The sequence below is a fragment of the Pan troglodytes genome, chromosome 1 (genome assembly GCF_028858775.2).
Source record: "Pan troglodytes isolate AG18354 chromosome 1, NHGRI_mPanTro3-v2.0_pri, whole genome shotgun sequence".
Lineage (NCBI taxonomy): Eukaryota > Metazoa > Chordata > Mammalia > Primates > Hominidae > Pan > Pan troglodytes.
This window is the reverse complement of record NC_072398.2, coordinates 71,388,426-71,401,516: the sequence shown is the minus strand read 5'-3', so window position 1 is coordinate 71,401,516 and position 13,091 is coordinate 71,388,426.

Sequence of the window (13,091 nt, the reverse complement as noted above, 5' to 3'; positions counted from 1 at the left end):
AATTTATTCTCCAAAATTACGGAGTTGAATTTCTGGCACATTAATATGAACTATGGAACATTTTATTGCTTAAAAAAATATTTTGTTTCAGATACAGTGAGTAGTTAGACCCACCTTAACTTTTTAATGGCTTTATAAGGGAAAACTGGCATACAATAATATGTACATAAAGTTTACAGTTTGGTAAGCTTTGTTATATGTATATACTCATGAAGCCATTAGCACAATCACGATAAAGTTTATATCCATCAACCTTACATTGGGATTAGTTAAGTATCCCTTATGATCCCATGTTATCTACCATAACATGGTTGGCTTTTTAACTACGAGTCTTTGCAGTGTTAATTTAGTGGTGGTTCTAAGATTGATAATATACATCTTTAACTTACCACTGTCTCCCTTCAAGTGGCATTATATCATTTCATATATAGTACAAGAATCTAATAACCATATAATTGTATTTCTCCTCTCCTGGCTTTTGTCCAACACACATTGTTATTTTTTGGCCTTAAATGCTCATTTTTTTAAGATTTAAATGATTAAGCATTTTCATATTTACCCACATTGTTACCATGCCCAGTACTTTATTACTATACATATATAGTATGAAACATGTGTCATATGTCATATATACACATGCATATGACACACATATGACATGGATACACACATACTTCATATATAACATATAGGACACATACATGTATCATATATATCATATATGTATAGTAATATATAATGTATATATAGTTATATATAATATATAGTAATATATATGACATATATATGTATGTGTGTGTATATATATGACTATATATATATATCCAGTCTGCTGGTAACAAATTTTTTCAGTTTGTGTATATCTGAAAAATCTTTAATTTTAGCTTTGGAAACATTTTTGCTTGGTATAGAATCTAAGTTGACAGTCGTTTTCCATCAGTACTTTAAATATTGCTTCACTGTCTTCTCTTGCGTTGTTTCTGATGAGAAATCTATTGTCATCCTTAACTTTGTTTCTCTATATACAATGTATCTTTTTTCTGTGGCTGCTTTTAGGTTTTTCTCTTTATCATGGGGGTTAAACAATTTTATTATAAAGTGCTTTGGTTTGTTTCCTTCGTATTTCTTGGCCATTTGTTGAATGTTGGAACTGTGGATTTAGAGTTTTCATCAAACTTGGACGATATCTGGCCATTATGCCTTCAAATATTTTTTGTACCCAACCTCTTCTCTTCGGAGAGTCCATCTCCCAAGATTATGTGCATCTTGGGCCACTTGAAGTATAAAGTATACCCCCATAAGTATGCTTTGTTTCCATTGTTTCCGAGAATTCTTTCTCTACGTGATTCATTCTGGATAGTCTCTACTCTGTTTTTATATTCAGTAACCCTTTCTTCTTCGTTGTCTAATCTATCATCAATTCTATCCAGTATATTTTTCATCTCAGAAATTGTAGTTTTCATCTCAAGAAGTTATTTTTTATATTTTACGTAATATGCCCTTTAATATACTAAGTTGTTTCTTCAGGTTCTTGAATATAGGGAATGTCCTTATCTAATAATTTTGTCATCTATGTCATTTCTGGCTTAGTTTTAGTTGATTTTTCTCCTAATTATGCACCATACATTTTCTTGCCTTTTTTTTTTTTTTTTTTTTTGCATGCCTGGTAAAATACTGGATGTCAGACATTGTGAATTTTGTCTTATTGGGTGCTGGACATTTTTTTATTTCTAGTAATTTTTTTTTAGTTTTTTTTTTTTTTTTTTTTGCTCCATAATTTTTACTTGGGAAGAGTTCTGATCATGCTTTTAAGCTTTGCTAGGCAGTATCACAGCAGTGCTCAGTCTAGGGCTAATTTCAACCCACTACAGAGGTGGGACCCTGCTGAATACTCTCATTGATGATGTCTCATTAATTATGAGATTTCCCACTCTGATGGGAACAGAAAATATTCTCAGTCATGTGTGAGCTTTGGAGAGTGTTGCCTCCAATCCTGTCAAGTAATTCTTTCCCCAGCCTCAGGTCATTTCCTCACAAACCTGCACTCAACAGTACTCAGAGGGAGACTTAAGGGGGACTTTCTGAAGATCTCCAGAGTTCTCTTTCTGTGCAACTTTTTCCTCAGAGCACTCTTCCTGCAAATTCTAGTCCCACTGGCCTCCCCAGACTCCTCAAATCAGGGAGACTACCAAGATGTTCCTGGGTTTCCCCTCCCTGTGCCGTGGCCTGGAAGCTCTCTCAGTAGCATGTTCGGGCAATCATAGGGCTCACACTCTTCTTTTTCTATCTCTCGAGTATTTCCATCCTTTTTCTATCTCTCGAGTATTTCCATCCTTTTTCTGATGTTTAAAGTTTCATAAACTATTGTTTCATACAAGTGGTCTAATTTTTAGTTGTTTTGTGAAAGGGAAGATCCAGCTTCTGCCAGAAGCAGAAGTCATTCACCTTAACTTGAATGGCTATAAAACTCTCATCTCTCATCTCGAAAGCATTCCTCTAAATACTTAATGACCATATGAATTCCAATACTATGGCTTGAAATTATTCTTAACAATCTTCCTTCGCTGGTGCCTAAGTATATATTTACAACTACTGTTAAATTGATTGGGTTTTTTTCCTTCAGTAAACAGTTTCCTTAAAACATCATGAATGCTTATTGCTTCTTAATTCTATCTTTGTTTCTACTATTTGTAAATCTTACTGCTACAGAAGTAAGTAGAAGCAAACTCATCAATGTTGGCCTAGTTTAAGTTCCAAGAACCCAGAAACAAAGGTTTAATCATTTTGGTGTCCTCATTCTGAGCCTGTTTTTCTTGTTTCATATTTAGTCATTTAGTGATGACTTCCAAGGAGAGGAAAAGATTTTCCTCTGGAAAACAGAAATGGCCTTGAGAGTAAGAGAGAAACTCACTCAACCTAATTGTTCACTGTTTCCAAAGTATAAACTGGCCTTGATTTCTCATCAATGTTGTAACTGAATTGTAATGATTTATGCAAAATTTTTCTTATTTCTTTAGCTCCCTTTATTATGTATTCATTACATATCCTCCTATTCCATCTAATATTTAATGGTTGAATTTAACACAGACACACAGAGACACATATATGCCCCTATCTGTGCATGCCAAGAACAGACCATTTCTCGATCCATTTTTTCTGTGCTATAATAAATACGCTAATGCTACAAAGTAAATAAATACCAGAACTGAGGGCCTGTGAGAATCCATTCAATTGAAAGCCTGTTAATAGACAGTAAAGCACCCTGTGCCCTGGGGAAGAAAGGTGCTATAAAAACCCATAATGTTGTTGCCACAGTTAGACCAGCTCTATAGTATACAATACAGCCAGAGACATTTCCTTTAATCTAGTTCCTGTGATTTTACCAAGTCCCCTTGATTTTACATCATGTGACAGAATAAAAAGTTTTCTGTCCCAACTCCTGTCTTCCCAGTGGGCCTGTCCTCATGCTGACACACCACTGTTCTCTGTTCTCGCAGCAGCAAGGCAGCATTCAAGCACTATGGATGAAGCTTATGCTGGCAGCCTGTCAGGAGCCTGAGGGCCCAGCTCATCATCCAGGAACAGAGGGAGCCAGGCTGCCGGCTTGTTCTGAGGCTCAACACACACTCCTGGTGTGTTGTCAGAGCAATTAGAATCAGTCAGACCCTTTCTGAGTTCAGTTGCCCAGAGACATAAAAAGGTCACCCTGGTCCATTAAGAGCCCATTTCTCCCAGACCCTCTTCCTCTCAGACCCACCCAGATGAGCAAATAAGGAACCATTAGGCCTCGTATTTCCTCAAAAGTCATTTTCCATCTGCAAGGTTGGATCCTCACAAACTAACACAGCTCATCCTACAAGGCGGGCCTTCCAGACAATGTGTTTGTGGGTGAGTGACGAATGCCGTCCTCATCCTATCCCTGGAAAAGTACAGGATGTTGGAGAAAAGATTTTAAGCAGGGGCCGGATCCAAAGCTTGTCATCCCAGTGAGGAGTGTGAGTTTTCACCTGCTGGCAGCAGGGTACCATTAAAAGATTTAGTTAAGCTGCCTGTGGGAAGTGAGGGAGGTAGGGAGGTCAGACTGGTCTCCCATCTCTGTGCCAAAGACCTTCTGAAATGAAACGACTTTATTTGGCTCTAATTTAATAAAATTCCCTTCACTCCAAAAAACACATGGCTTACATTTCAGTAACTCTTTATCTTCATTCATTTAACAGATATGTATCAGGTTCCTGGTTGGTGCCAAGTATAGTGCTAGGACGTGCAAAAAGAAATGAGGCAGACATGGCCCAACCTTCACCACGTTCATAGCTTGTTGAAGAATTCAGACAAGACAAAACACTTGTAATAGAAGCACTCGCAATGGAGGACTGTGTGATTGAAGAGGCACGGGATGTAAATGAACATGAGGGGTACACTGGATCCAGGCTTTGAAGAGTTATAGAAGAATTACCTGTGGAAGTCATGCCTAAGTTGAAGCCTGCAAGATAAGGGCAAACACAGGTTAAGAAAATTAGAGTGGGAAAGACAGGGAAGAGAAGAGTGCTGCGGGCAGAGGGACCAAAGGCAAACAAAACGGAGCACTGTGACTGGTTTATCAAGACTGGGGTCCAGTGTGGGCTTTGAGTTGGGGGATGGCATAAGAGGGGAGGCTTGGGGGGTCAGCAGGGGCCAGATCCAAAGCTTGTCATCCCAGTGAGGAGTTTGAGTTTTCACCTGCTGGCAGCAGGGTACCATTAAAAGATTTTAAGCAGGACCCAACAGGATGAGATTCACATTTTAGAAACAGTTTAGCGGGGAGCAGTGATGGGGGCAGGCATAAGGAGATAAGGAAAACATCAGGAAACTATTGTCATCTACGCAAGGAATGACTCTGAGCTGAATCAAGTTAGCGGCAGTGGAGTTTTGGAAAAGTAGATAGATTTTAGAAATATGTATGAGGTAGAATTAACAAGAGTGATGGATTAACACTGGGGGCGGAGGTGCAAAAGAGCGAGGTAAGAGTTCAGCAAGATGCTTTTACTAAGGGAATGTTGGTGGCATTTGGTAAGACAGGAACCATAAGAGGAGACAGGGGTCCATAGCAGGTGTGTAAGTTTTCAATTATTAACTTAGTTAAGCTGCCTGTGGGAAGTGAGGGAGGGTGGGAGGTCAGACTGGTCTCCCATCTCTGTGCCCATTCTCACTTGTGAGGTGATAGATGCCAAGGAGGATATAAAATAGAGAAGCTGAGGCATGGCATGAAAAGAGGATTTTCCTCAAGAACTCACAGGAAGTCCATGATTGGGTCCCCAGTTTCTGACCCAAAGTTCCAACCATCTGACCTGGCATCCTTTATAAGGGAACCTCTGACTTTACAATAAATGCAGGTAGTTTTTGGCACAGGTCCAGAGTCCCCGAGGCAGAGACATATTTTAAATAAGCCAAATAGATTAGTAAGTCATGTGGAATTACAAAGGCTATTGAGGCCAGCTTATTTCCTTCAGGCTTGATATGTGCCAAAGATTCTCCTTGCTTAGGAGAAAGGCGACATCTGAAGGCTGATATCACAAACCCCTGGAGGCTGCATTCAGACCACCTGCCACCTTCCTCTATCTCTGGTGCCCTCCAGTTGAGGATGCAGACTATCTAGCCCTTTGAATCCCTCCTCCTGTTATTGATGCTGGCTCGTCCTTTAGATGTGATTCTTTGCCTCTGACCCCTCTTCCTTTCTCTTGTCACCTGTATGCCATGCAAATCAGCAGAAGTCTGCTTCCTCAACAACTTGACATGTGCTGTGCCTCCTCCAGCCCCTGGTCCTGGTGGAGGGCAGCTAACAGATCCTCTAGGACACTGAAACCACCCTGCCCTTTAAACTTACAAATGCTGGATAATAAGGCTGTGATTTTGTTAAGGAACCCTTGTTCCACACAAGCATGTTATGCTGTAGAATCAATGCTTTCCTTATAGAGCTGGAAATGTAAATGGAGAGAGAGTAAAATGACTGTGTCAGTAAAATGCTCCCAAGGATCTAAATATGAATGGGCATTAAATATTTAATCTCATTTTTAACCCTTGAGGCAAAGGCCCAGAGTAGACCTGACTCACTCCACTAGCAAAATTCCACATGGTTCTCCCATGTTAACTTCCCTCACATGGATAGTTTAGCCTCATTATCAAAATATGCCCTTTTGTCTTCCCACTTCCCACTGTTTTCTTTATGAAAACAGACTTGCCCTACCCCACCCACAACATCCTTTGGCCCCACCTTTTTTCTAGTGAACCTTTCTATCTCACTTTTAAACATTAGTAGTTTTATGTTAGCCCCATGTTTTTTATTAAACAAACAGTCACAATAAAAATGACAACAAACAACATCTATTGAGTGCCTACTATGCACCAGGCCCTGATGGATGCTTTAGGAGCTTTATAAATGTGATTTCATGTAAACTTCATAAAACTCTATGAGGAAGGTTTTATTATTCCTGTTACATAGATAGAAAACTGAGGCTCAGAGAATAATTGGCCCAAGTCATATTGTGTGTAACTGGAAAACCTGGGATTCAAACCAGGTCTCTCTGACCATAAAGTCCATGCTCACCCACAGTGCTACGATGGTTCTTTAATTAAAAAAAAATAATAACTGAAATTCACTCTAGAACTCAATGAAATTCTGATATACTTTTTATGCATCAGTGATCCTGATCTTGCCTTTAATTCTCCCCAAGATCACACGGTCACTGCAAGGCAAACCAGTCCATTTCCCAAAATACAGAGAGGAAAATATGTTGAGCATCTTGTAGGTGCCAGGGGCCTTTAAGTATTTTATCTCATTGAATCCTCACAACTGCATGAATGGTAGGTATCATTACAATAAGTTCTCCAATAGGGAGTTTTAGGTAACCTTAGATAACTTATAATACTTGCCACAGACCAAGTGAGGTGTAACATAGAGTTGATCTGCATTATTCTGACTTCCAAGCTCAAGCAATTTCTTCCTCCTAATCCTAATTGTCACCACACATAGAAATCAGAGACACTTCCCTCGTCATTAATTTCTGTGAGATACCTGACATAAAGGTCAGCAACATGTTCCCAAGCAATACCTTCTAGCTCCCTGAGGTGATCCTACCAAAACCTTGATAACTCCTGACTTTGTCCCTCATTTCTATCTATTTGAAGAGGTACACGTTTCTTGAGGGCCTGGAGTTATATCTGTCTAAAATTAGAGGTAATGCTCAGAGTATTACTTCCAATGTGGCCCGTTAAGTAATATACTAACCTCCCTCAGATAACAACTGTAAACTTAGGACAAAATCCAAAAACAATAAAAAAAAAACCTGAAAGCTCTTAAGAGTAAAAACCAAATGCAAACATATTCTGGATGAGTGTAAAGACTTTAAAGAAGAAAACTGCATGGAGTTTCCCATTTACAACTTTAAGAATGGGCCAGAATTTCATAAGATAATTAAAACTCAAATAGACCCCAAAAAATAGTCTTTCTGTCCAAAAAAAAAAAAACAAAGACCAGAGTTTGTTACAACTACAGCCACTAGAAAGTAAAAAACAGAGAACCAGATAGAACCCCAGATTCTGTCTACAAACTCTACCCCACCCATATCTCTGGCTCACTGAACCATGAAGTGCCAGAAAGACTCAAAATCAGCTAAGGAGAAAAGAGCTGAAATGTAAGCTGTTGGCCAAGAAACAGGATTGGCAGTTTAAATCTAAACAAATTAACTGGTAAAACAAAAAGTCAACATTCTTCAAGGTTATAAAACTAAATCTGGAGTCTTCACAACAAAATAGCCACAATGCTGGGGGTAAAGTCAAAATTATTTCACATTTAAATAACTATTAAAAGCTGAAGAATCTTGAGGAAAGATAACAGAGAGTAATAAGTTGGCTCACATACTAGAATCAGCAGAGAAGAATTTTATTTTTTTATTTTTATTTTTTATTATTTATTTATTTTTTTTTAATTTATTTTTACTTTTTTTGAGATGGAGTTTCGCTCTGTCACCCAGGCTGGAGTGCAGTGGTGCGATCTCGGCTCACTGAAAGCTCCGCCTCCTGGGTTCACACCATTCTCCTGCCTCAGCCTCCAGAGTAGCTGGGACTACAGGCGCCCGCCATCACGCCCGGCTAATTTTTTGTATTTTTGGTAGAGATGGGGTTTCGCCATGTTAGCCAGGATGGTCTCGATCTCCTGACCTCGTGATCCGCCTGCCTTGGTCTCCCAAAGTGCTGGGATTACAGGCGTGACCCAAGCAGAGAAGAATTTTAAAGCAGCTATTTATTACAGCTATCCTCTTTAATATAAAGTAAAATATGCTCACAATAAATAAAAGATAGAAAATATCAACAGAGAAACTTTTGTAAAACTAGAAATGCTATGATGTAAAAATGCAATACCTGAAATTAAAAATTCTTAGGATGGGCTTAAGAGCAAAATAGAGGTAACACATGAAAGACTAAGGGAAGTTGGAAACAGATCAATAAAAATTATTCAGTTTGAAGACTGGGTGAAAAAAAAAGGTGATCAAAAAATGAGCGGGACCTTAGAGCTGAGAGTAATGTCAAAACATCTAATATATGCATTACTGGAGTTTCAGAATAAGAGGGGAGAAGAGGGTAGGAGCAAAAATATAAAGAAACAATAACCAAAATTTTCCCAAATGTGAGGATAAACATAAATTTCCAGATTTAAGAATCTTAGGAAGCTTCAAGCAAGACAATTATGAAGACAAACATGCCTAGGCATACCATAATCAAATTGCTTTTAAAAAGGGAGGGAGAGAAAGAAAATTTTGCAAGTAGAGCAAAATAACACATTACATACAAAGGAAGAAAAAATAAGAACTACTATAGACTTCCTGTTGGAAAATTTGCAAGCCAAACTTTAATGGAATAACATCTTTGTGCTAGAGGTAAAACTGTTAGCTCAGAATTCTATATCAGTAAAATTATCCTTTAAGAATGAGGCAAAAATGAGGGGCGGTTCCAAGATGGCCAAATAGGAACAGCTCCAGCCTACAGCTCCCAGCATGAGCGACACAGAAGATGGGTGATTTCTGCATTTCCAACTGAGGTACCGGGTTCATCTCACTGGGGCTTGTCAGACAGTTGGTGCAGGACAGTGGGTGCAGCCCACTGAGCATGAGCCGAAGCAGGGCAAGCCATTGCCTCACTCAGGAAGCACAAGGGGTCAGGGAATTCCCTTTCATAGCCAAGCAAAGCTGTGATAGACGGCACCTGGAAAATCGGGTCACTCCCACCCTAATACTGCACTTTTCCAATGGTCTTAGCAAACAGCACACCAGGAGATTATATCCCACGCCTGGCTCGGAGGGTCCCACATCCATGGAGCCTCACTCATTGCTAGCACAGCAGAGATTGAACTGCAAGGCAGCAGCAAGGCTGGGGGAGGGGCGACTGCTGAGGCTTGAGGAGGTAAACAAAGTGGTGGGGAAGCTCGAACTGGGTGGAGCCCACTGCAGCTCAAGGAGGCCTGCCTGCCTCTGTAGACTCCACCTCTGGGAGCAAGGCATAGCCGAAAAAAAGGCAGCAGAAACCTTTGCAGAATTAAATGTCCCTGTCTAAACAGCTTTGAAGAGAGTAGTGGTTCTCTCAGCACACAGCTTGAGCTCTGAGAATGGACAGACTTCCTCCTCAAGTGGGTCCCTGACCCCCAAGTAGCCTATCTGGGAGGCACCCCCCAGTAGGGGCAGACTGACACCTCACACGGCCAGGTACCCCTCTGAGACAAAACCTCCAGAGGAACAATCAGACAGCAACATTTGCTGTTCAGCAATATTTGCTGTTCTGCAGCCTCTGCTGCTGATACCTAGGCAAACAGCATCTGGAGTGGATGTCCAGCAAACTCCAACAGATCTGCAGCTGAGGGTCCTCACTGTTAAAAAGAAAACTAACAAACAGAAAGGACATCCACACCAAAACCCCATCTGTAGATCGCCATCATCAAAGACCAAATGTAGATAAAACCACAAAGATGGGGAAAAAACAGAACAGAAAAACTGAAAATTCTAAAAATCAGAGCACCTCTCCTCCTCCAAAGGAACGCAGCTCCTCACCAGCAATGGAACACAGCTGGATGGAGAATGACTTTCGTGAGTTGAGAGAAGAAGGCTTCAGACGATCAAACTTCTCCGAGCTATAGGAGGAAGTTGAACCCATTGCAAAGAAGTTAAAAACCTTGAAAAAAGATTAGACAAATGGCTAACTAGAATAACCAATGCAGAGAAGTCCTTAAAGGACCTGATGGAGCTGAAAACCACGGCACGAAAACTACATGACGAATGCACAAGATTCAGTAGGCAATTCCATCAGCTGGAAGAAAGGGTATCAGTGATTAAAGATCAAATGAATGAAATGAAGCGAGAAAAGAAGTATAGAGAAAAAAGAATAAAAAGAAAAGAACAAAGCCTCCAATAAATATGCGACCATGTGAAACGACCAAATCTACGTCTGATTGGTGTACCTGAAAGTGATGGGGAGAATGGAACCAAGTTGGAAAACACTCTGCAGGATATTATCCAGGAGAACTTCCCCAACCTTGCAAGGCAGGCCAACATTCAAATTCAGGAAATACAGAGAACACCACAAAGATACTCCTCGAGAAGAACAACTTCAAGACACATAATTGTCAGATTCACCAAAGTTGAAATGAAGGAAAAAATGTTAAGGGCAGCCAGAGAGAAAGGTCAGGTTACCCACAAAGGGAAGCCCATCAGACTAACAGCTGATCTCTTGGCAGAAACTCTACAAGCCAGAAGAGAGTGGGGGCCAATATTCAACATTCTTAAAGAAAAGAATTTTCGACCCAGAATTTCATATCTGCCAAACTAAGCTTCATAAATGAAGGAGAAATAAAATACTATACAGACAAGCAAATGCTGAGAGATTTTGTCACCACCAGGCCTGCCCTAAAAGAGCTCCTGAAGGAAGCACTAAACATGGAAAGGAACAACCGGTACCAGCCATTGCAAAAACATGACAAATTGTAAAGCTCATCGATGCTAGGAAGAAACTGCATCAACTAATGAGCAAAATAACCAGCTAATATCATAATGACAGAATCAAATTCACACATAACAATATTAACCTTAAATGTAAATGGGCTAACTGCTCCAATTAAAAGACAAAGACTGGCAAATTGGATAAAGAGTCAAGACCCATCAGTGTGCTGTATTCAGGAAACCCATCTCACGTGCAGAGACACAGATAGGCTCAAAATAAAGGGATGGAGGAAGATCTACCAAGCAAATGGAAAACAGAAAAGGCAGGGGTTGCAATCCTGGTCTCTGATAAAGCAGACTTTAAACCAACAAAGATCAAAACAGACAAAGAAGGCCATTACATAATGGTAAAGGGATCAATTCAACAAGAAGAGCTAACTATCCTAAATATGTATGCACCCAATACAGGAGCACCCAGATTCATAAAGCAAGTCCTTAGAGACCTACAAAGAGACTTAGACTCCCACACAATAATAATGGGAGACTTTAACACCCCACTGTCAACATTAGACAGATCAAGGAGACAGAAAGTTAACAAGGATATCCAGAAATTGAATTCGGCTCTGCACAAAGTGGCCCTAATAGACATCTACAGAACTCTCCACCCCAAATCAACAGAATATAAATTCTTCTCAGCACCACACTGCACTTATTCCAAAATTGACCACATAGTTGGAAGTAAAGCACTCCTCAGCAAATGTAAAAGAACAGAAATTATAACAAACTGGCTCTCAGACCACAGTGCAATCAAACTAGAACTCAGGATTAAGAAACTCACTCAAAACCACTCAACTACATGGAAACTGAACAACCTGCTCCTGAATGACTGTGGGGTACATAAAAAAATGAAGGCAGAAATAAAGATATTCTTTGAAACCAATGAGAACAAAGACATAACATACCAGAATCTCTGGAACACATTTAAAGCAGTGTGTAGAGGGAAATTTATAGCACTAAATGCCCACAAGAGAAAGCAAGAGAAATCTAAAATTGACACCCTAACATCACAATTAAAAGAACTAGAGAAGCAAGAGCAAACACATTCAAAAGCTAGCAGAAGGCAAGAAATAACTAAGATCAGAACAGAACTGAAGGAGATAGAGACACAAAAAAACCCTTCAAAAAAATCAATGAATCCAGGAGCTGGTTTTTTGAAAAGATCAACAAAATTGATAGACTGCTAGCAAGACTAATAAAGAAGAAAAGAGAGAAGAATCAAATAGACGCAATAAAAAATGATAAAGGGAATATCACCACCGATCCCACAGAAATACAAACTACCATCAGAGAATAGTAAAAACACCTCTATGCAAATTAACTAGAAAATCTAGAAGAAATGGACAAATTCCTGGACACATACACCCTCCCAAGACTAAACCAGGAGAAGTTGAATCTCTGAATAGACCAATAACAGGCTCTGAAATTGAGGCAATAATTAATAGCTTACCAACCAAAAAAAGTCCAGGACCAGATGGATTCACAGCTGAATTCTACCAGAGGTACAAGGAGGAACTGGTACCATTCCTTCTGAAACTATTCCAGTCAATAGAAAAAGAGAGAATCCTCCCTAACTCATTTTATGAGGCCACCATCATCCTGATACCAAAGCCTGGCAGAGACACGACAAAAAACAGAATTTTAGACCAATATCCCTGATGAAAATTGATGCAAAAATCCTTAATAAAATACTGGCAAACTGAATCCAGCAGCACATCAAAAAGCTTATCCACCATGATCAAGTGGGCCTCATCCCTGGGATGCAAGGCTGGTTCAACATACAAAAATCAATAAACGCAATTCAGCATATAAACAGAACCAAAGACAAAAACCACATGATTATCTCAATAGATGCAGAAAAGGCCTTTGACAAGATTCAACACCCCTTCATGCTAAAAACTCTCAATAAATTAGGTATTGATGGGATGTATCTCAAAATAATAAGAGCTATTTATGACAAACCCACAGCCAATATCATACTGAATGGGCAAAAACTGGAAGCATTCCCTTTCAAAACTAGCACAATACAGGGATGCCCTCTTTCACCACTCCTATTCAACATATTGTTGGAAGTTC